The sequence below is a fragment of the Mercenaria mercenaria genome, chromosome 14, assembly GCF_021730395.1.
Source record: "Mercenaria mercenaria strain notata chromosome 14, MADL_Memer_1, whole genome shotgun sequence".
Classification (NCBI taxonomy): domain Eukaryota; kingdom Metazoa; phylum Mollusca; class Bivalvia; order Venerida; family Veneridae; genus Mercenaria; species Mercenaria mercenaria.
Window position 1 is genome coordinate 21,699,672 of NC_069374.1, and position 21,431 is coordinate 21,721,102.

Genomic DNA, 21,431 nt, shown 5'->3' on the forward strand with positions numbered 1-21,431 from the left:
TTTAAAATGTTTCCACGTAATCCTAATCTAATAAGTTTGTACCAGAGATTTTCTCTAACAACATAATCAAATGCTTTACTATAATCAACAAATAGACAGAAAAGTTGCTTCCCTTGATTTAAAAAATTAGAAATTAAACCATTTAATACAAACACATTATCTATAGTACTCATGTTTGATCTAAAGCCAGCTTGAGCCTCAACATATACATTATAGGACTCAGCCCAGTTTTTCAATCTAGTATTTATGACACTTGTAAATAATTTACCTAGACTACTCAATAGTGTAATTCCTCTGTAGTTTTCAACATTATTAATACTTCCTTTCTTATGTAAAGGAATGACGTAACCTTCTGACCATCTGTCAGGGAAGTACCCTATTTCAAAAATTTTGTTAAACAGAATATACAATAACGGTACAAAAATGTCCTTTCCTGCAATGAAAAATTCATTAAGTAATAAATCCGGACCTGCAGAACGATTGTGTTTTAATTGGTTTATTGCTATTCTAATTTCATTTTCAGATATAATAGTATTCAACTCTTCAAACATAACTTTAAATTCATTTTCTCTATATCTATTGTTAAATTCTAATACATCTAATACATCTTCGTCAGGTACAAAAAATCTATCTTCTGGGTTATTCACTGCTCTAAAATATTTCTCAAACGTTGATAGAGGAATACTTGTTGGTTTAACGCCAGCAGCTTCTTTTAACATTTTCCAGTATCTACGTGCATTTTTAAACCTACAGTTTTCGTATTCATATCTACACTTTCTCAATAAACTCTTATATTCTGATCTAGCTTTTACCATATTTACTCTATTTTCATCACATGGATTATTACGATATCTATTTAACAATCGAAAAAATACATTTCTTTTCTCATAACACTCATCATTATACCAGGGATTTTCATTTTTTACAAAATATTCACCAGTTGTATTAATACCTGACTTGATAGACTTCTTAAAAAATGGTGACGCCACACTATCTATTGTATCTTCGAAACTTTTCAAACATTCATTAATACTATCACTATCTGTGCCCAATGAAATGTTGTTTCCTATACTATTAAAATTTTCCGTAATATCATCACATTTCAGGCGGTCTACAAACTCTGAGCATAAGTCATTTTTCCATACATATTAAGTGTTGACAAAATTTGCTTCATCATTACTTGCAGTTGCTTGATTAACAGTATCAAATGCCAGCTAAAATTCAATCAGACAATGGTCAGACAATATGTTCGGCTCATTAACATGAAAATTATATACATGTTAAAATAATTCCGGCCTACCTAGAACGTAATCAATAACGCTAGCCCCACGATTATTTACAAAAGTATATTGTCCGATATTCAAGTCACTCCCTAATCTTCCGTTCATTATTCTAAACCCCGACTGTTTACAAAAATCAAGTAAATATAAACCGTTATTAATGACATGCCCCTGATCTTTTGATACCCTTGGTAACTCAGCGTCACTTACATAATCATCTGGTAACATATCAAGGTGTGTGACATTATCATCAGATACAAAATCATGTAAGACAGACGTACGTGCATTATAATCGCCACATAAGACAAAATGTGCATTACCAGTACATTGGTTTTCTACATGTATACACGAATCAATCAACCGATTAAAAATATTGTCTTCAACTAAAGATTGTCTACTACTGTCATCTGGCAAAACATAGCAAAGGCCGATAAAAAGATCTTTAGATATATTCAATACAGTCAAGCGTTTATTTTAACCCACAATATATCGTCTTTACTCTGAAACACTTGTACGTGTGAACTTAACACTGCCCTTAAATATTTTAGAAGCGAGTTTAAGCACATGTATGGCGTTAAAGAAATTGGGTTTTATGCAAAACCACTAGACAATGCCACCTGACAAATATCTAAGTTTTTTGCCTTCTGGTGGCAGTGAAGAAAATTTCAAAGTTTATTTTAACGTCATCTCTGAATTTTGGTTAATGATTAACTCAGATGAATAGGAAACTTTGTCCATAAGTAATATACGAATTGTAAAAAGTTACATTTCCTTGCAACAACTTAAGGTTAAAAGATAATCTCTTCAACGCGAGTATTTTTAAAGAATAGCAAATATGTTTTGCAAGTAGTTTTGCATGATGTAATTAAGCAAAACTACCCGATAATAATAATACGAAATATAAAATGTTTCTGTATGCAAAATTTAAGTCAAGTTGTTAAAAAGCTTCAAACCAAAGCGAGAATTACAATGAGACAAAAACCAAAATATTTAGGCAACTCGCTGTTATTTTATAAACTTGCGAAATTTTGTTTAAACAGTTTCTCACAAGTAAATGCCTGTTGAGTCTTTCGCAGCTTTTTAAGGTTTCCATAGATAATATCTCGTTATTAAAATTTTCACGTCACAAAAATATCTCGTAAGGGCTTGAACACTGAACAAGGCTGATGCTCAAAAACTTGAGAACTATATAACCTAGAACCTTAAAACCTCATTTGCAAACTTGGTTTGGTCAGTAAATGATTCTTTTTGACGTTCAACCTGATATCACAAAAGTCTAAGGGGCCTGAACTTAAAACAAGTTTACCGATCAATAGTCTGACAGCCATTTGGCATAGAAAATTAATTCCTCCTAAACATATTAGCCTTCGTCAGGGAATCACTCCTGTTGATTATGGTGCCAATAGGTGAAAGGTCAACGTCTCAGGGACATAAACTTAGGTTTCCGATCAATAACTGAAGAATGATATTACCTTAATCCTTTGAACTTCATAGACACACTGATTTTGGTCTGTGGTCAATTGACAAGCTCTATCGATTATGAGCTCAATAGCTGAAAGGTAAAGGACACAGAGGCATGAACATCAAAATAGGTTCCAGACAGTAACTTCAGATCTAGTTGTCCTTGAATCTGTTAACTAAACAGGCACATTTGTTTTAGACATTGTCGGTCTAAGACAGTGACAAATAATCAGGGTTCGAATTTAAGCTCGCATACTCGCGAAATGCGAGTGCAAATTTCAAACTGCGAGGTGAGATTTTAGACACCAGCATTTTTTTGCGAGTGAAAATGTTTGGCCGAATAATGTGCATTTCTAACGGTCTGTTATGTCTCAGCGACATTCAAAACAAAGTATAATACTGAAATCCTGATTTAAGGTTTAGCAGTATATCACAAAACAACTGAATTTTTATTAAATGAACAGCATCTTGACCAACAACTTATCTGTTCAAGGCATGTTTTACTGTTCTGTCCGACAGAGTTGGATAGTAAAAATATTCAAAATGAGTTGTCCTCCTGTAAATAAGAATGCCATTTGTAAGAAATAAATGTAAACAATTGTCAAAAACGACGTATTACCTACTTGTGTAAAGTTTAAACTCTCGCACGATGTTGCAAATGCATCAAAACGAAGACATATAACAGCTTTTTAAAAATGGTGAGTTTTGAAAGGCGCTGAACTGTCCAGAAGTGTGGCCCCTTCAAGCAGTCCCTTTCCGGAAGTCAATAAATATATGCGTAAATTGACAAAGGTTTAGTAAAATAATGTAAATATTTTATATGCTGTTAAATTTTCATGTTAAACAATGCTTTCTTTCTATGATTTGATAACGTTCGAACTTTTTACCCGAAACATGGACCTATACCTTAAAAATCTTAAAGAATGTTGTTTAAAATCTTCTGAAATATAATACAATCACGTAATGTAGCTACCTATTATGCCATTGAAAAATATATAATCACAAATCCTAAAGAAATAACATAATTATCTCGCGGTGAATTGGTTTTCAAATACTTGTATATTGTATATGTTTGTACCGGTGTCATACCTGGTTTTAATTTGGTGTAATTATCTGATTTATATTGGATTTTATTTTCTATAGAAATTGCCTTTTTAAACCGTTAGCATAGGCGGCGTGTGATTTTAATATTTCATATGTTCAGGATTATTACAAAATAAACAATCAAATACAAATGTAGCGGTTACAAAAATGTACCTTATATAAGACTACAAAGACTAGGCCTACTAGTGAACTTCAATGCTCGTTAAATCCACCAATTATGCAAATCAGTTTGCTACACAAATAATGTTTATTACGAACACATTTTGCTTATCTCCAGGAGTTTGCTATAAGCGGAGCTTACTGTATACAGTAATGTATATTTAAGAAGTAAACTAAGAATGCAGTTTCTTCAAAGATATCAAAACGCTGTGATACGGGTACACCATCCGTGTCAAATCCTGACGAATTGATACTATAAAATGATTTGTTTGACATAAATTGCTGATCCCAGAAAGAGACTATTGATCATTTCAATGTCTACTATAATGTTTACGGGTTTTCCATGCAGTAAAAATGTAGCACTTATTGTCGACAGACATATATAGAAAAAGGAACGTAGCAAGTTGGACATTTTGTTATATTACACAGTACCCGAAAAATATTAGCACAGGTCATAGTGTTCCTTCCTTCCTTCCTTTATTCATTCCTTAAAAAAAAAAATATATATATATACAATGTATATATATATATATATATAAAATATTAAAAGTAACTCCTGTAAGTGTATGTGAATATTGGGCAGTGAATGTGAACTAAATCCTGGGGGTCGTCTCAAAATTGCTTTAATTTCATGTTGCGAGCATATTTGGTAATTCTTTCTTGAAATCCCGTTCAGTATGGACTTTTTACAATTCAAGACTTTTACAGTTTGTCAAATCTTAAACAGTATGACGTTTATATTTTAATGTACTTAACTGTTCAAACAAAAAGTGCGCAAATTTTGCTAAATGTAATACACGTTTTTTTTAGATCAATGCAAGGAACAATAAATAATTTTCCACACCCACAATAATTGCATTTTGAAATAAATATCACAATATTGTCGCTTCTCTTTATTTTATAAAAATGGTGGGAACCATCTAAGTTTGTGAGGACGAAATCTAAGATTGTGTATATGCCATCATCCCCCTATGTCAGCTGAAACACTTCCAAACATAAAAGTTCACCCGCGAGCCCAAAGGACTTAGACTATCATTTATTTATTGAGGGTTCTGAAGAATAAAAAAGAATGTCCCATCCATAATTTTATTTTAACAATAACCGCAGTTTAGCAGTTTAAATTTGAATGTGTGCATCCACTATTACTTTACACAAGACCATTTTTTACCCAAATGGCGATTTGTATAGTTTTTACCATCTATTTAATTGTAATTTCTCCTTCACTTACATTATTTACGTTTATTCACTATTACACACTTTTGAAATTTAAGATCTGTGAAAACTAAAAGCGTCTGTTTGAATAGCAAACAACATGCTTTCCTTGGATTACGTTCTGTAAAATATGTTTAACAACAGCAGCCAGTCGAGCGTTATGTCCAGAAAGATTTGCCTTTACGTGACGCCATAGCCATATGAGTTTCATGGCAATTTAAAACATACTGCCCATATATCTTGCAACTGCAGAGATAAAGTAAATATTTTAAAATGGTGTTCATGTCCCTATGTTTGAAGTTATTTAGTTTTACTAGACAGATCAGTTTTTTACTAAATTTTAATAAGTATTTATTTTGCATTAATCAATATGTATTCTAATATGCTTGTTTCTGTTAAAAGATACGTAAGCTTAAATGGCTGAATGAAGTCACTATAACGTACGATGACGTTGTTGCGACCAAGAAAGAGCGCTACAGTATATTTTCTACTGTTATAGATAACGGGCATATAAAAATTGAAATAATGTATAGAAAAATCGTGTTTTACTTAAATCAATACACTCAAAATCGGTTATACGTCGACAGAATAGTTCACTTGGGATATGTTCTCGTGAAATTGTTCCGCGGACGTACAGATCAGCTCACGCGGAAAACCCTTTCTACTCGATCCTCGGAGGATGGCCAAAACGAGTACAAAAGCACCGATTCGAGTCGGCCAGTTTCCCTCAAGGAATTCGCTTTCAGACTCCGAGGATTTATGCGAAGTCACTCGAAGGAAATACTCGGAGTGACTCGAGATGAAATCCAATTTGCGGAATACACACCTGTATTGGTTCCCCTTTGTTCCCGGGTCACTTGATGGAATTACTTCTAGTGACTCAGAGACGAATAAATAATAAATAAATAATTACCTATACAAATTTAATTTGGTCTTCGAGTACCTTCGAGGACAAATTTCAGATTACATGGAGCGAAATAATTATATTCTACATAGAGATACGCGAAAAAAAAACTTATTTATGAATAATTATAATAGTACCTTTCTATGTTACATTCATATCATTTTATGACTCTTTGAGTGGATGTGGCAGCAATTATTTTCTCCCTTTTATAACTCCTTCCATATGAATAAATGAAGGACCATTTTCATCATGAAAATTAATCATTTCTTCTATAATTTTCAATAAAAAAAAATCACTATTCTTTAACGGCCATTTTCTTCAAGCTTTTAATTTAGTTCAATTTACATAAATCTGTCTCTGAATTTAATTTGTACTGTCAGAAACTATTTCAATATCATGATATTTAACAACTCACTATTCTTTAACACCAGTTATTTGAAAGTTTGTTTAGTTCTTTTGACAGTTCCTGTGATACGCAGGCTCCATAACCTAAGATCCCCTTTCTAAATTCCAGTTTGTTTAGTTCTGCCCATTGTGTTCTCGTTTGGGGCAAACCCTTTACTTTATCTGGGAACCAAACGCCGCTCTTCATGGAATTGCACGCCTCAACACGTGTATCATTGAAGGTTCCATGTTCACGGCCGTTTGAATACATCTACCGATGTCTCTAAATTGCTTTTTATACTTTTAGCATGTGTAAATGTTGAGTTCTTCCCAACCCGGGGCTAGAGGGCGTGGACGGTAGCATGCATTTCCACTACCGTCCATGAACAAGCTCAATCAAATCGAGCCTGCAGCATTTACGTGTTTGTCGTGTTGGGCGACCTGTGAAGTTTCCACTTTTCTCTATTATTCTTAAATTTAGTCCATTTATATATAATAACATAATTTATTTTTTATTAAAATAGCATTGTCAGAAAGTATTTCAATATTATACTTAACAATTAACTTTTTACCTGTTGTTATTTTAAAGTTAATCTAATTATAAATCATGCTTAATTTAGTGCATTTGACATTTTATTTCCAATTTCAATTCAAAAAGTCAGAAATTATTTCAATATCAAAATTTAACAAATCACTTTTCTTTAACGGCGGTCATTTGCAAGTTTATTTAATTTATATGATTTAATAATTTTATCCATTTTACATAAATATGCTGATTTATCTAATTCGTATGGTCAGAAACTGTTTCAATATCTAAATTCACAAATTTTAAACAGTAATAAGAGCAAGCTAAGTGTATACAATGTTTTCTATACAATATTTCATTACGCACCTTTCTATTAATAGTAACAAAAAGCCGTTAAAACGGTCATTATGTCCGCTGTTGGCGGATCCATACTTTTTTAGCGCAGATTGCCTCACGTGCAATAATCATAATAACCCTGGGAAACCGGAATGTCATGCATTTTGAGATACCCCCTTGACAGTGCGCTTCCCATGCACAGTCAGGCTTCACGTAAATTGATAATGTCTATAGGTCAGTAGATGATTTTGAGATCTGTAGATCATAGGTCAAAGTCATTGGTATGAACTTAAAAATATTCAGTCGATAACTTGAGCATCATTTCACCTACAAACTTTAAACTACATAGGGCATCCTTTGACCTATTGGTACCAAAATCAATGTAGCCACCCACTGACAAAGGTTCTACATGTATGTCAAATGGTTCTAAAGTCATTGATCGGAAATCCTTTTCTAAGTTCAGCTACATGTGACCTTGATCTTTAAGATATTGGCTTGGAAGTCGATGGGGATCATATACTAACAAATACCAATGTGCCTTTTAAGTTTGAAGCTTCTAGCCGAAATGGTTCTCAAGTAAAACGAAATGGTGGATTAGTCAGTCTACGCGGTGACGATATGTACAATATCTGCTACCTTAATTAACGATTTATTTGACATAAATTTCATGTAAAGCGGCTGATTTTCATTTATTTTAGACGTCTGTTTTGACATAGCTATGCCACAATTGCACAAATGAAGTTAAACGTGGATAAAATTGAAGCGGCAAGAGTAACCGGTGCGACAAAACGTTCCATTTACAGAACTAAAGTGGGAATTATTGTCAGACAGAAGGAACAGCTGTGTACCCTTATTGCTCCTTCAACACAGCACGAGGTATAGGTACACTTTAAAGGCTAATGCTAATATGCCATTAACAAAATACCATATACAACGATATAAAAATCATATATTCCTCAGTTATTAGTGAATTGAATTTCTTAAATGAACATATTAAAACAAATCTTGATTTATGCATTTAAAAATAGTCTCGACACTATCGTTACCTGACCACTTACCCATTACCTTCTGGATTAGGTCAACTATTTAATATTTGAATTAGCATAGGTTGCAGTCCATTAAATAATGACCATTTAAAAATATCACGCACAAATAACCCTCTCTGTATGTCACGGTAGAGAACTTGAATATCAAAACAGGGAGAAAAAGTGTAGGTGGCCGGGTAGCCCTGTCGGTAGAGCATCGGAACGATATTCCGAGGCCCCAGGTTTGAGTCCCGGTCTGGCTGTACCTTTTGTCATCCTGTGACATTTGGCGCCCAACGTAGGGCCGTGACGGCATTACACTGGTTAGTCTCCAACGCCTGTAATTGCTTATATAATAAATTACCGGCTGAAATTCGAGGACGAATTTCAAAATGGTGGTGAAATATGTCACGGTATAAGAACTTGAATATTAAAACGGGGAGAAAATATGTAGGCGGCCGGATAGCTCAGTCCGTAAAGCATCGGAACGGTATTCCGGGGCCCTGGGTTCGAGACCCGGTCTGGCTGCACATTTTTCTCACCCTGTGACATTTTGCGCCCAACGAGGGACCGTGACGACATTGCACTGGTTAGTTTTCGACGCATGTAATATATATATAAAAAGTACCCGCTGAAATTCGAGGACGAATTTAAAAATGGTCGGGAAATATGTCACGGTAGAGAACTTGAGTATTAAAAATGGCCGGGGAGGAAGTGTGTAGGCAGCCGGGTAGCTTAGTCGGTAGAGCATCGGAACGGTATTCCGAGGCCCTGGGTTCGAGTCCCGGTCTGGCTACAAATTTTCTCACCCTGTGACATGTACTTTTGGAGAAATAGACACCCCTTCACGTTATTTAAGGCTTTTTCTATTGTTCTCTAATGAGTTAGAAATTTAATATATAAAATTAGTTATCTATTGAATAAACCATGCATTTTAAACCATACTTCCATTAAATTTTCATTATTCTTACAGTAATTTATATTATGTAGTAATAATTGCCTATTAACCCATACCCTGCTTTTCTATACTCATTACTGAACTTGTTCATCTTTCAATTTGAACATCAACTGTTAAAAGGGATGGATATCAAAAAGATACTGACTGAATGGCAGACTGAGTAGAACATGATCAGACAGCATGGATGTGCAGGCTGATCCTGATCTGTACTGGTTTCAATGGCAGAATAAATCTTGTCCAGCATGATAAGGGTTATATTGATTGTAGGTATTTCAATTACATGAATACAAAATAAATACTGTTCCAATCAATTAAGTATATTGTACATTCAGACATGGTGCACTTAGACTTACGAGAAAAGATTAATTGCATGTTTGAATACATTTGTTGCAATTCTTTTTAAATTCTTCTATCAGATTTCATTCTAATGTTAAAAAATACCCCGGTAGTTTTGAATAAACATTAAGCAGACACAGATCACCGATATAACCTTGTAAGTCTTAACAAATTCGTAAAATGATACGAAAGAAGATTCTTTAGAAGAATAGGATATAACAGGGCAAAAATAAAGCAAACTCAGTTACACTGAACATTTTCGTAAGAGATAAACAAGCCTGAATACTTGAATGGAATCAAAATCCCAAAGAAATATTAACAATACTGTGTCAGTCTTTACTTTGGTTAGCTTGTACAGTGTAACTTCCGAAAATCAAACGACCTTAGGACCATTCTAAAAGTTCGATACTTGGGAGTCTCCGAAATTCTGAAATTTGGAAGTTTGCAGTTAAAGTGGACGTGGTGCACTAGAGTTATGTTTTCTTACACGTAGGATGAAGAGGTTATTATCCTTTATAATTGTACAAGTTTGTATAAAGTAATTAAGTAATTAATGAGTTAATGAATTAATTGCAAACTTTAAGGATAATCAAGTATGTATAAATATACATAAATAACAAATGTAAAAAAATCTTTTATTTGCCATCAGCAATTGCAAATGAATAGAATCCTTGTATATACAGTGGCATTTTCCTCATCATTTTGGGAATGCCACCGACACCAGCATAATTGGGAAAATACCTTTGTAAATTGTCTCGATTGGGAATAATTGAAACTTAACAAAATGTAATTGAGTTCATTTAGAATAACATTTTAAAACTTGTGATGACATATTAACAATTGTTAACTAAATTAGTAACAGTTTATTATATACCAAACCTATTGTCGAAAAGCAGAAATAACCAATAACCTAGTCAGTAACAGTAATTTAGGAATTTTAAGTTCAGCATTGGGAAAACATACTTTCTTGCTTCGGGATTGCCTCCATTTATGGGTGGTAGCTTTATAGGGAAAGAAACCTGACACATGCAATACAATAAATATTATTATCATGTTATTTATAATTGTAAGTAATGTATGTAATAAACATTATGATCACGTATTTTGTTTTCTTTCTTTATTGGCAAAAAAACACAACTATTTTTAACACGATTCATGATTCGTGTTCACTAGCACTCACTCAAACATTTTCCACTTTCATTTTACCAACTTGGAAGTCCCGAGTTCTTCAATACATTTGTGTATTTAATAGATGTTTCAAACATTAAGACAGTTTACCACACGTAATATATTCATCACGTTTTCATAAATTGAAATCAAATAAAAGTATTCGCCGATTATTTCTTTACTTTTGCATCAAATGGTCATTGTGTTTATAATGCGTGTAAAATTAATAGTTAAACAAAAGAATATTTTGACAACTTGCCACAGGAGGTTTGGGGTTAACAACATGTTAAAGACAGGCGACACTTTTAATCCGGCAAATAGTTTGCTGTCCCGTTTTCGGAAGTCAAATTTAGTGTGAAAATATAAACGCTCCTTCAAAAATCGCATTTCTTTTAAGCAATAGAAATAAGAAAATGTTTGAGACTCGTACTAAACAAATTGTCAATAAAGTTTTAACAAAGCTTACATGACAAAATGCAAAATTATTTTTTCTAGTTAGCTAAACCAATATAATATGCATATGTATAAGCACACCCTATAATATAAAATGACTGTACTCCCCCATCCCTCCCTTCCTGTTTCGACCGATCAACACTATAATCTGACCGCTAAAAGTTTGAAGAAAAAAAACCTATTTTAAAGTGATAAATGTTCTTTGTTGGTGTGTGTATTTATATTTTATTAGAAGATGGGCACGATTTTGTTTCTATATATAGTTTGTTACTCTGAATACAGGTAAAATTATAGCAAAAATCTCGATTGATCACTGATTTTGTTCAGAAATTGTACATTGTTGGCGACAAAAGTACATATTTTCATGCTTGTTGAAGAATAATCTACATACAAATCCCATTGTTTCGTGGATAAAGAAACAATGCTAGTTTAGTAAAATTAAATATTTTATTTTTCTAAAATCTCCAATTTGTTTATAATCCTCAATGAAAGAGGGTACGGTATGATGTCCTGACTGTTAACGTGTTTGCTTTCAATACTATAAAAATGTTTGCGACTTCCTTAATAAAGACATCACACGCACGCACGCACGCACGCACGCACACACACACACACACACACACATGTAAAAGCAACCAATCGGGGATTTAAGTTATAAACCTACCAACTGGGAACTTGTTTATTACTGTAGCTACAGATATCATATTTCTACCAACTCTTATTCTTATCATTTTTAAATTATACGAGGCTTAAGATTAAAGCTATCTTCAACTGTTAAGCAATGAGTTTTTTCACATTCAAAACGGGGAATGTTGTGTTTAAACCAGCTGAGGTAAATGTGTAACAAACCGGGTGTTTGTGTATCGACGAAATGTGGAACTGAGTGTTTCAACAAAACAGGGTATTAGTGTAAAGACTAAATGAGGTACAAGTGTATAACTAAATGCGTTCGTGTGTATAGTTGAAACGAGGAACTAGCTATTAAAATGGTGTATGCGGAAGCACCTGTTACATAACATATATATGAGTAAGTCAATCGAGGGATTTAATTTGATTTGATGGGTTTAACGCCATTTTTAAACAGTATTTCAGTTATGTCAAGCGGGCAGTTTATCCAACAATCGGTCCTGGAAAGATCCACTGCTAGTACCCATCTTCCGTAAAAACTGTCATCTTCCTTACAGGAAGTGATAGGGTCGGTTGCAGGGATCGATCGCATGGCCCTTAATCAGTGAGAGATTATAGTGATTTAAGTCAGCGACTCTAACCACCCGAACACAGCGACGGTCAATCAATAGAGGAAAATCTATATTCTATTTGTAAGTACATGTAGTACGTCAATCCTTCGACATTCAATAAAAAATATCAGATGTTTACATTAAAATAACTGTTTATGAAAAGACATAGAACATAGATGCATGATGCAGAGATATAATATAGCACAAAACAGTATCTGTTTGTATCAAATTCATGTTTCAGTCACTTTGTATTGCTTACAAGAATTGTTGAACTTCGATTTCCTTCTTCATGTTTTAACTAAAATTTTCCATAAGGCATTCACAAAACTGTGCTAGGCAGACAATTTCCCCTTAAATTCTGTCTAAATAAAAGAACTGATTTACAGACACAATATTGTAGACCAACTTGTTACCATTTGCAGTTGTATTCTACTCGTTCCAAAGACAGTCAGGCGCGTAGCTGCTTTTACGCAGATACGCAACAGCGTAGTCAAAATCTGGCAAGCATACACAAACTGGCTACTTTATTTGGTTGCAATAAGAAGTCTATATCATTCAACGATTGCTTCATACGCAATCGTTGCTTGCTTATATATTGTTTAAAGTACAGTAAACTGAAGTAAAAACAAACTGGATTTTATAATTGGTTGATTTATCGTGCATTGAAATCCCGCAATAATTGTCTTTGTAGTTTTATAACAATTTAGGTACAGTCATTATCCTACAATTTGATTGCTGATTTTGTAATAATCCTGACCATGTGAAATATTACATTCACACGCCATCTACGCTAACGGTTTAAAGAGTCAAATTTCTATATTAAAATTATAATATAATGTCAAAAATTGATAGACTGTTGGTTGAGAAATCGGCAAAGAGACATTTTCAAGACTAAAAGCTTTTGAATAGGACAATTTGTATATCACTGCAGACGTAATTTGTCACGCATAATATTTTCAGACATCATAGATATATCTTATAATTGTACTATAAAATTATCAATTATTCCATGGTCCCAATGTTGTAGAAAATAAAATATAAAAGAAATCAAATAATTACACCTAATTAAATCCTACGCGTATTGCAAAGGTTTGACACCGGTACAAGTCATACGATATTACAGTTTCTGATAACCAATTCACAGTGAGATAAATATGTTCTTTCTTTATAACTGGTGATTACATATTTTTCAATGGCTTTATAGGTAACTAAATTATAGTATTATATTTCAGAAGACCTTAAACAACATTCTAAACAAATTGCCCAATCAAGATTTTTGTGTAATACTTGGTTTTAGATGTCGTTGAGATTATATCAACAATCACGCTATGTTTTTAATATTTTTCTATGATTCAATATTGTTGGTAAAATGTCTGCCCAATGTTAATGTTCAAGCCTGAAATTTTCGTTTTTTCGCACTTCGCCATTGTGATCTCTCGCTTCTCCGTCATGAGCAGGCGATAAAATGCACCATTTGCCGTTCTCACATTGATGAATAATGAAGGGAGGATACACCGACCCCCCCCCCCCCACCCCCATTACTGTTATATATCATTCTCATTCCATACGCTCTTTAACAAATGATACACATGAGATCGTGGGTTTACTTGGTTCACGACAATACCTTCTTCAAAATTTCTGATTTAAATTTGCTTCAAACTTTGATTTCAATTGGCATATATAAATGCATTAAAATTTTGACAGTATCATTGTAAAAAACATCCGGCAAATCAAATTAATATGTCTAACACGCATTCATAAAAGCAAACTAAGAAGTAAATTGGTTATTTTATTTAAGATTCTAGGTATATAGAAATGTTTCATTTCTCATGCCAAATACATATAAATATATAAAGGAACAAAAAATTTTACGAAAAAATTACCTTCAACATTCCCAAACGAACATTCCAAAACATTTAGTAACACAATGACGAATGGTATTTAAAGAAACATAACCGAATGGTTTAATGGATAAAACCGGTGAACATGTAGATAATATCCTGTTAATATTTGCAACTAGAAATTAAAAGTCAAGGTAGCATTTGGCATAACACATATCCGAAGCCACATAACGCAAAATTAGGCCAAATGCAAATAGAAACTTTAGTGGGAGGATGTAGTAAATATCATATCTATCAACATGTACATGTTCAGACTTCTGCATGCATATTTTTCTGTTTGTAGAGTAGCTATTTTTTATTTTATGACTCTCTTTGGAAATGATTCGTATATCTCGAATAGCATTATTTCTATTGTAATGCTAATTTATTTAATATAAAGATGAATAAAGAAGTTGATAGTTATAATGCTGGCTCCCTGTTTGCGATAAAATTTCAGTTACCATATTCGAAATTCGGGTATTAGTCTACGATTCAGTTACAAACTTTAAAATGCTTTGCTCATGATTTATCCTAGTTAATATTTAAAGACAAATATTTGGAATATGCTAATTGTATAATGCACCTAAAGCATTGGACCAGAAAATACTAGGTCGCACCTCTACACACTCAAGGAAACGAATTTATATAGTGTATTCTTCGAAGATATTTTCCTATGTTTATTTTACTTGCGTGTGTGCATGTATGTACGTATTGTTTCGAAATAAATACTGTTTAAACCAAACTCTTAACCATCAAACTAAAATTACTGAAATTTTTACGGTTAATGGTATATATGGATGTTGTTCTGTATATGGTTGTTTTGCACCTGTAACACACAATTAAAGATAAGATAAGCTTCTGATAAAAGCATACCGTTTGTATTTTATGCAATGTTCCATATCATAAAATGGGCAATAATATTTAGGAAAGTCGCCCGTACAGATAAACGTTGGTGACTATATATAAGGTAAGATATACACAAACATTCCACTGTTTGTATTTCTATCTGCATATTTGTTTTGATGATAATTCGCAAACTGTCGTTCAAAAACTGAGTAAAAGCCTTTAATATGTAAATTCAATAGTTGAGCAGATTGCATTGATAAATGTCTAGACTTCGTGTAGATATTCGCAAAGTTGTACATTAAATGTGTTGTTGAACATGTTTCGGAGTATTAAAGAATGGTGGAATGGGCCTTGGAGAAGACCTGCCAAAGAAGAATGGAACAATGTAAGCTTTATATAATTACAACCGGGGCATTTGGACTGTTACTACTTCTCTGTTTTAACAGACATTTTAACTAAAACACGGGATTTAATTCTACTTGCGAAACACTAACATACTTTTTAATTACAGTCAAGGTCCTAAAATGTGAATAGTTATTTTGTTAACCTGTATCAATATCAACCATTGTGGCTAAAAGATTTGCTCTGTCAATGACTTAAATAATATCAAATGCGCAGGAACTTAAAATACAACAAAATTTGACGTTTGCTTTTATCTATAATTCATGATTGCGATTTATACATTCTGTCAATCTAAATGTATCTCGATGCTTTACGTCTTGGTTTACAGACAGGACAGAACAAAATAGACCTTTATTAATATAAACATGACTAATTACACACTAGTGTAGCATTGAAGGTTCCAAGTGAACCACCGTATGAACATATCTGCGGATGTCTCTAAACTTTTTTTGTACTTTTAACATGTGTAAATGTTGAGTTCCGCTCAACCCGGGGCTAGAGGGTGTGAACGGTAGCATGCATTTCCACTACCGTCCATGAACAGGCTCAATCAAACCGAGCCTGCAACATTTTCGTTTTTGTTGTGTTGAGCGACCTGTGGAGTTTTTACATTTTCTATTTTGAACATATTAAGCAGTTCTTATATACAACAATTCATATTTATATTGAAGAAAGCTTTATGTTTTATATAGGTTTCTCTATTTTTTTTCTCCTACATACAGGATCTCGTCTATACATTTTTTGCCGTGCGCATGCGTCGGAAATCGGGTACTATTGATAAAATGAATAATATCGTTGAGATTCAATTATGAATAAAAATCCTTCTCAAAAAGAGTTAGTTGAGGGAAACGATTCCAGAGAAGGCAGATATTTATATACACGATACTGAAAACACATTTTCTTGTATCAGTAGTATAGACATCGGGGTTTTTTTTGTGTGTAAAAAACGAGCGACATCTTGGATGTCCCAGTTACTTTTTGCGTACAAGTAATGAAGTCAGTACGCATGCGCGGTAGCCATTTTTGATACAATTAATAGAACGATCTCACTATGATTTTAATAGAAAGGATTGTTTTGATCTATTTTTGGAATGACATTTGGATTCTTCCGGAGGTATACAGCGCTTTCTTGCATACTCGACCTAGGACGTGAACGCAGATAGTGAATGCCAAGTCTAGGCGGGACCTGATATATTTATAACAATGGAAGTAAATGAATAAACAAAATATATTAGATTTATAAATTAATGAAGAAAAAATGCACGTTATAGAAATGTAATTCAGAGTGATTTAACAGTGAAAATAAAACAGTTTATGTTTAAATAGATTATTTTATATAAATAGATATACATTGTATTTGATTGTTTATTTTGTAATAATCCTGAACATATGAAATATTAAAATCACACGCTGCCTATGCTAACGGTTTAAAAGGCAATTTCTATAGAAAATAATATCCAATATAAATCAGAAAATTCCACCAAATTAAAACCAGGTATGACACCGGTACAAAGATATACAATATACAAGTATTTGAAAACCAATTCACCGCGAGATAATTATGTTATTTCTTTAGGATTGGTGATTATATATTTTTCAATGGCATAATAGGTAGCTACATTACGTGATTGTATTATATTTCAGAAGATTTTAAACAACATTCTTTAAGATTTTTAAGGTATAGGTCCATGTTTCGGGTAAAAAGTTCGAACGTTATCAAATCATAGAAAGAAAGCATTGTTTAACATGAAAATTTAACAGCATATAAAATATTTATATTATTTTACTAAACCTTTGTCAATTTACGCATATATTTATTGACTTCCGGCAAATTACAAATGGCATTCTTATTTACAGGAGGACAACTCATTTTGAATAATTTTACTATCCAACTCTGTGGGACAGAACAGTAAAACATGTATTGAACAGATAAGTTGTTGGTCAAGATGCTGTTCATTTAAAAATAGTTCTGTTTTTCGCCAATAAAGAAAGAAAACAAAATACGTGATCATAATGTTTATTACATACATTACTTACACTTATAAATAACATGATAATAATATTTATTGTATTGCATGTGTCAGGTTTCTTTCCCTATAAAGCTACCACCCATAAATGGAGGTAATCCCGAAGCAAGAAAGTATGTTTTCCCAATGCTGAACTTAAAATTCCTAAATTACAGTTGCTGACTAGGTTATTTCTGCTTTTCGACAATAGGTTTGCTATATAATAAACTGTTACTAATTTAGTTAACAATTATTAATATGTCATCACAAGTTTTAAAATGTTATTCTAAATGAACTCAATTACATTTTGTTAAGTTTCAATTATTCCCAATCGAGACAATTTACAAACTTTAAGGTATTTTCCCAATTATGCTTGTGTCGGTGGCATTCCCAAAATGATGAGGAAAATGCCACTGTATATACAAGGATTCTATTCATTTGCAATTGCTGATGGCAAATAAAAGATTTTTTCACATTTGTTATTTATGTATATTTATACATACTTGATTATCCTTAAAGTTTGCAATTAATTCATTAACTCATTAATTACTTAATTACTTTATACAAACTTGTACAATTATAAAGGATAATAACCTCTTCATCCTACGTGTAAGAAAACATAACTCTAGTGCACCACGTCCACTTTGCCTGCAAACTTCCAAATTTCAGAATTTCGGAGACTCCCAAGTACCGAACTTTTAGAATGGTCCTAAGGTCGTTTGATTTTCGGAAGTTACACTGTACAAGCTAACCAAAGTAAAGACTGACACAGTATTGTTAATATTTCTTTGGGATTTTGATTCCATTCAAGTATTCAGGCTTGTTTATCTCTTACGAAAATGTTCAGTGTAACTGAGTTTGCTTTAGTTTTGCCCTGTTATATCCTATTCTTCTAAAGAATCTTCTTTCGTATCATTTTACGAATTTGTTAAGACTTACAAGGTTATATCGGTGATCTGTGTCTGCTTAATGTTTATTCAAAACTACCGTGGTATTTTTTAACATTAGAATGAAATCTGATAGAAGAATTTAAAAAGAATTGCAACAAATGTATTCAAACATGCAATTAATCTTTTCTCGTAAGTCTAAGTGCACCATGTCTGAATGTACAATATAATTAATTGATTGGAACAGTATTTATTTTGTATTCATGTAATTGAAATACCTACAATCAATATAACCCTTATCATGCTGGACAAGATTTATTCTGCCATTGCGACCAGTACAGATCAGGATCAGCCTGCACATCCATGCTGTCTGATCATGTTCTACACAGTCTGCCATTCAGTCAGTATCTTTTTGATATCCATCCCTTTTAACAGTTGATGTTCAAATTGAAAGATGAACAAGTTCAGTAATGAGTATAGAAAAGCAGGGTATGGGTTAATAGGCAATTATTACTACATAATATAAATTACTGTAAGAATAATGAAAATGTAATGGAAGTATGGTTTAAAATGCATGGTTTATTCAATAGATAACTAATTTTATATATTAAATTTCTAACTCATTAAAGAACAATAGAAAAAGCCTTAAATAACGTGAAGGAGTGTCTATTTCTCCAAAAGTACATGTCACAGGGTGAGAAAATTTGTAGCCAGACCGGGACTCGAACCCAGGGCCTCGGAATACCGTTCCGATGCTCTACCGACTAAGCTACCCGGCTGCCTACACACTTCCTCCCCGGCCATTTTTAATACTCAAGTTCTCTACCGTGACATATTTCCCGACCATTTTTAAATTCGTCCTCGAATTTCAGCGGGTACTTTTTATATATATATTACATGCGTCGAAAACTAACCAGTGCAATGTCGTCACGGTCCCTCGTTGGGCGCAAAATGTCACAGGGTGAGAAACATGTGCAGCCAGACCGGGTCTTGAACCAAGGGCCCCGGAATACCGTTCCGATGCTTTACGGACTGAGCTATCCGGCCGCCTACATATTTTCTCCCCGTTTTAATATTCAAGTTCTTATACCGTGACATATTTCACCACCGTTTTGAAATTCGTCCTCGAATTTCAGCGGGTAATTTATTATATAAGCAATTACAGGCGTCGGAGACTAACCAGTGTAATGCCGTCACGGCCCTACGTTGGGCGCCAAATGTCACAGGATGACAAAAGGTACAGCCAGACCGGGACTCAAACCTGGGGCCTCGGAATATCGTTCCGATGCTCTACCGACAGGGCTACCCGGCCGCCTACACTTTTTCTCCCTGTTTTGATATTCAAGTTCTCTACCGTGACAAACAGAGAGGGTCATTTGTGCGTGATATTTTTAAATGGTCATTATTTAATGGACTGCAACCTATGCTAATTCAAATATTAAATATTTGACCTAATCCAGAAGGTAATGAGTAAGTGGTCAGGTAACGATAGTGTCGAGACTATTTTTAAATGCATAAATCAAGATTTGTTTTAATATGTTCATTTAAGAAATTCAATTCACTAATAACTGAGGAATATATGATTTTATATCGTTGTATATGGTATTTTGTTAATGGCATATTAGCATTAGCCTTTAAAGTGTACATATACCTCGTGCTGTGTTGAAGGAGCAATAAGGGTACACAGCTGTTCCTTCTGTCTGACAATAAATCCCACTTTAGTTCTGTAAATGGAACGTTTTGTCGCACCGGTTACTCTTGCCGCTTCAATTTTATCCACGTTTAACTTCATTTGTGCAATTGTGGCATAGCTATGTCAAAACAGACGTCTAAAATAAATGAAAATCAGCCGCTTTACATGAAATTTATGTCAAATAAATCGTTAATTAAGGTAGCAGATATTGTACATATCGTCACCGCGTAGACTGACTAATCCACCGATTCGTTTTGCTTGAGAACCATTTCGGCTAGAAGCTTCAAACTTAAAAGGCACATTGGTATTTGTTAGTATATGATCCCCATCGACTTCCAAGCCAATGTCTTAAAGATCAAGGTCACATGTAGCTGAACTTAGAAAAGGATTTCCGATCAATGACTTTAGAACCATTTGACATACATGTAGAACCTTTGTCAGTGGATGGCTACATTGATTTTGGTACCAATAGGTCAAAGGATGCCCTATGTAGTTTAAAGTTTGTAGGTGAAATGATGCTCAAGTTATCGACTGAATATTTTTAAGTTCATACCAATGACTTTGACCTATGATCTACAGATCTCAAAATCATCTACTGACCTATAGACATTATCAATTTACGTGAAGCCTGACTGTGCATGGGAAGCGCACTGTCAAGGGGGTATCTCAAAATGCATGACATTCCGGTTTCCCAGGGTTAATATGATTATTGCACGTGAGGCAATCTGCGCTAAAAAAGTATGGATCCGCCAACAGCGGACATAATGACCGTTTTAACGGCTTTTTTGTTACTATTAATAGAAAGGTGCGTAATGAAATATTGTATAGAAAACATTGTATACACTTAGCTTGCTCTTATTTCTGTTTAAAATTTGTGAATTTAGATATTGAAACAGTTTCTGACCATACGAATTAGATAAATCAGCATATTTATGCAAAATGGATTAAATTATTAAATCATATAAATTAAATAAACTTGCAAATGACCGCCGTTAAAGAAAAGTGATTTGTTAAATTTTGATATTGAAATAATTTCTGACTTTTTGAATTGAAATTGGAAATAAAATGTCAAATGCACTAAATTAAGCATGATTTATAATTAGATTAACTTTAAAATAACAACCGGTAAAAAGTTAATTGTTAAGTATAATATTGAAATACTTTCTGACAATGC

The 21,431-nt window shown here is 33.3% G+C and overlaps 1 protein-coding gene across 3 annotated transcripts in view; it reads right to left on the bottom strand.

Annotated features, from left to right (window-relative positions):
- The window catches only part of LOC128548390 (uncharacterized), a 53,286-nt gene extending 38,735 nt beyond the window's left edge, over positions 1–14,551 (bottom strand). For 2 of the 3 annotated variants that reach the window (XM_053523030.1, XM_053523028.1), the window contains exons 1-2: positions 14,427–14,551; positions 2,753–2,832 (exon numbers count right to left, since the gene is read on the bottom strand). The gene's annotated coding sequence lies outside the window, so the exon portion shown is untranslated. Of the gene's footprint in view, positions 1–2,752; positions 2,914–14,426 lie in introns of those variants that run through there. The other variant, XM_053523029.1, reaches the window with a different exon arrangement.
- Positions 14,552–21,431: the final 6,880 nt, after the last annotated feature.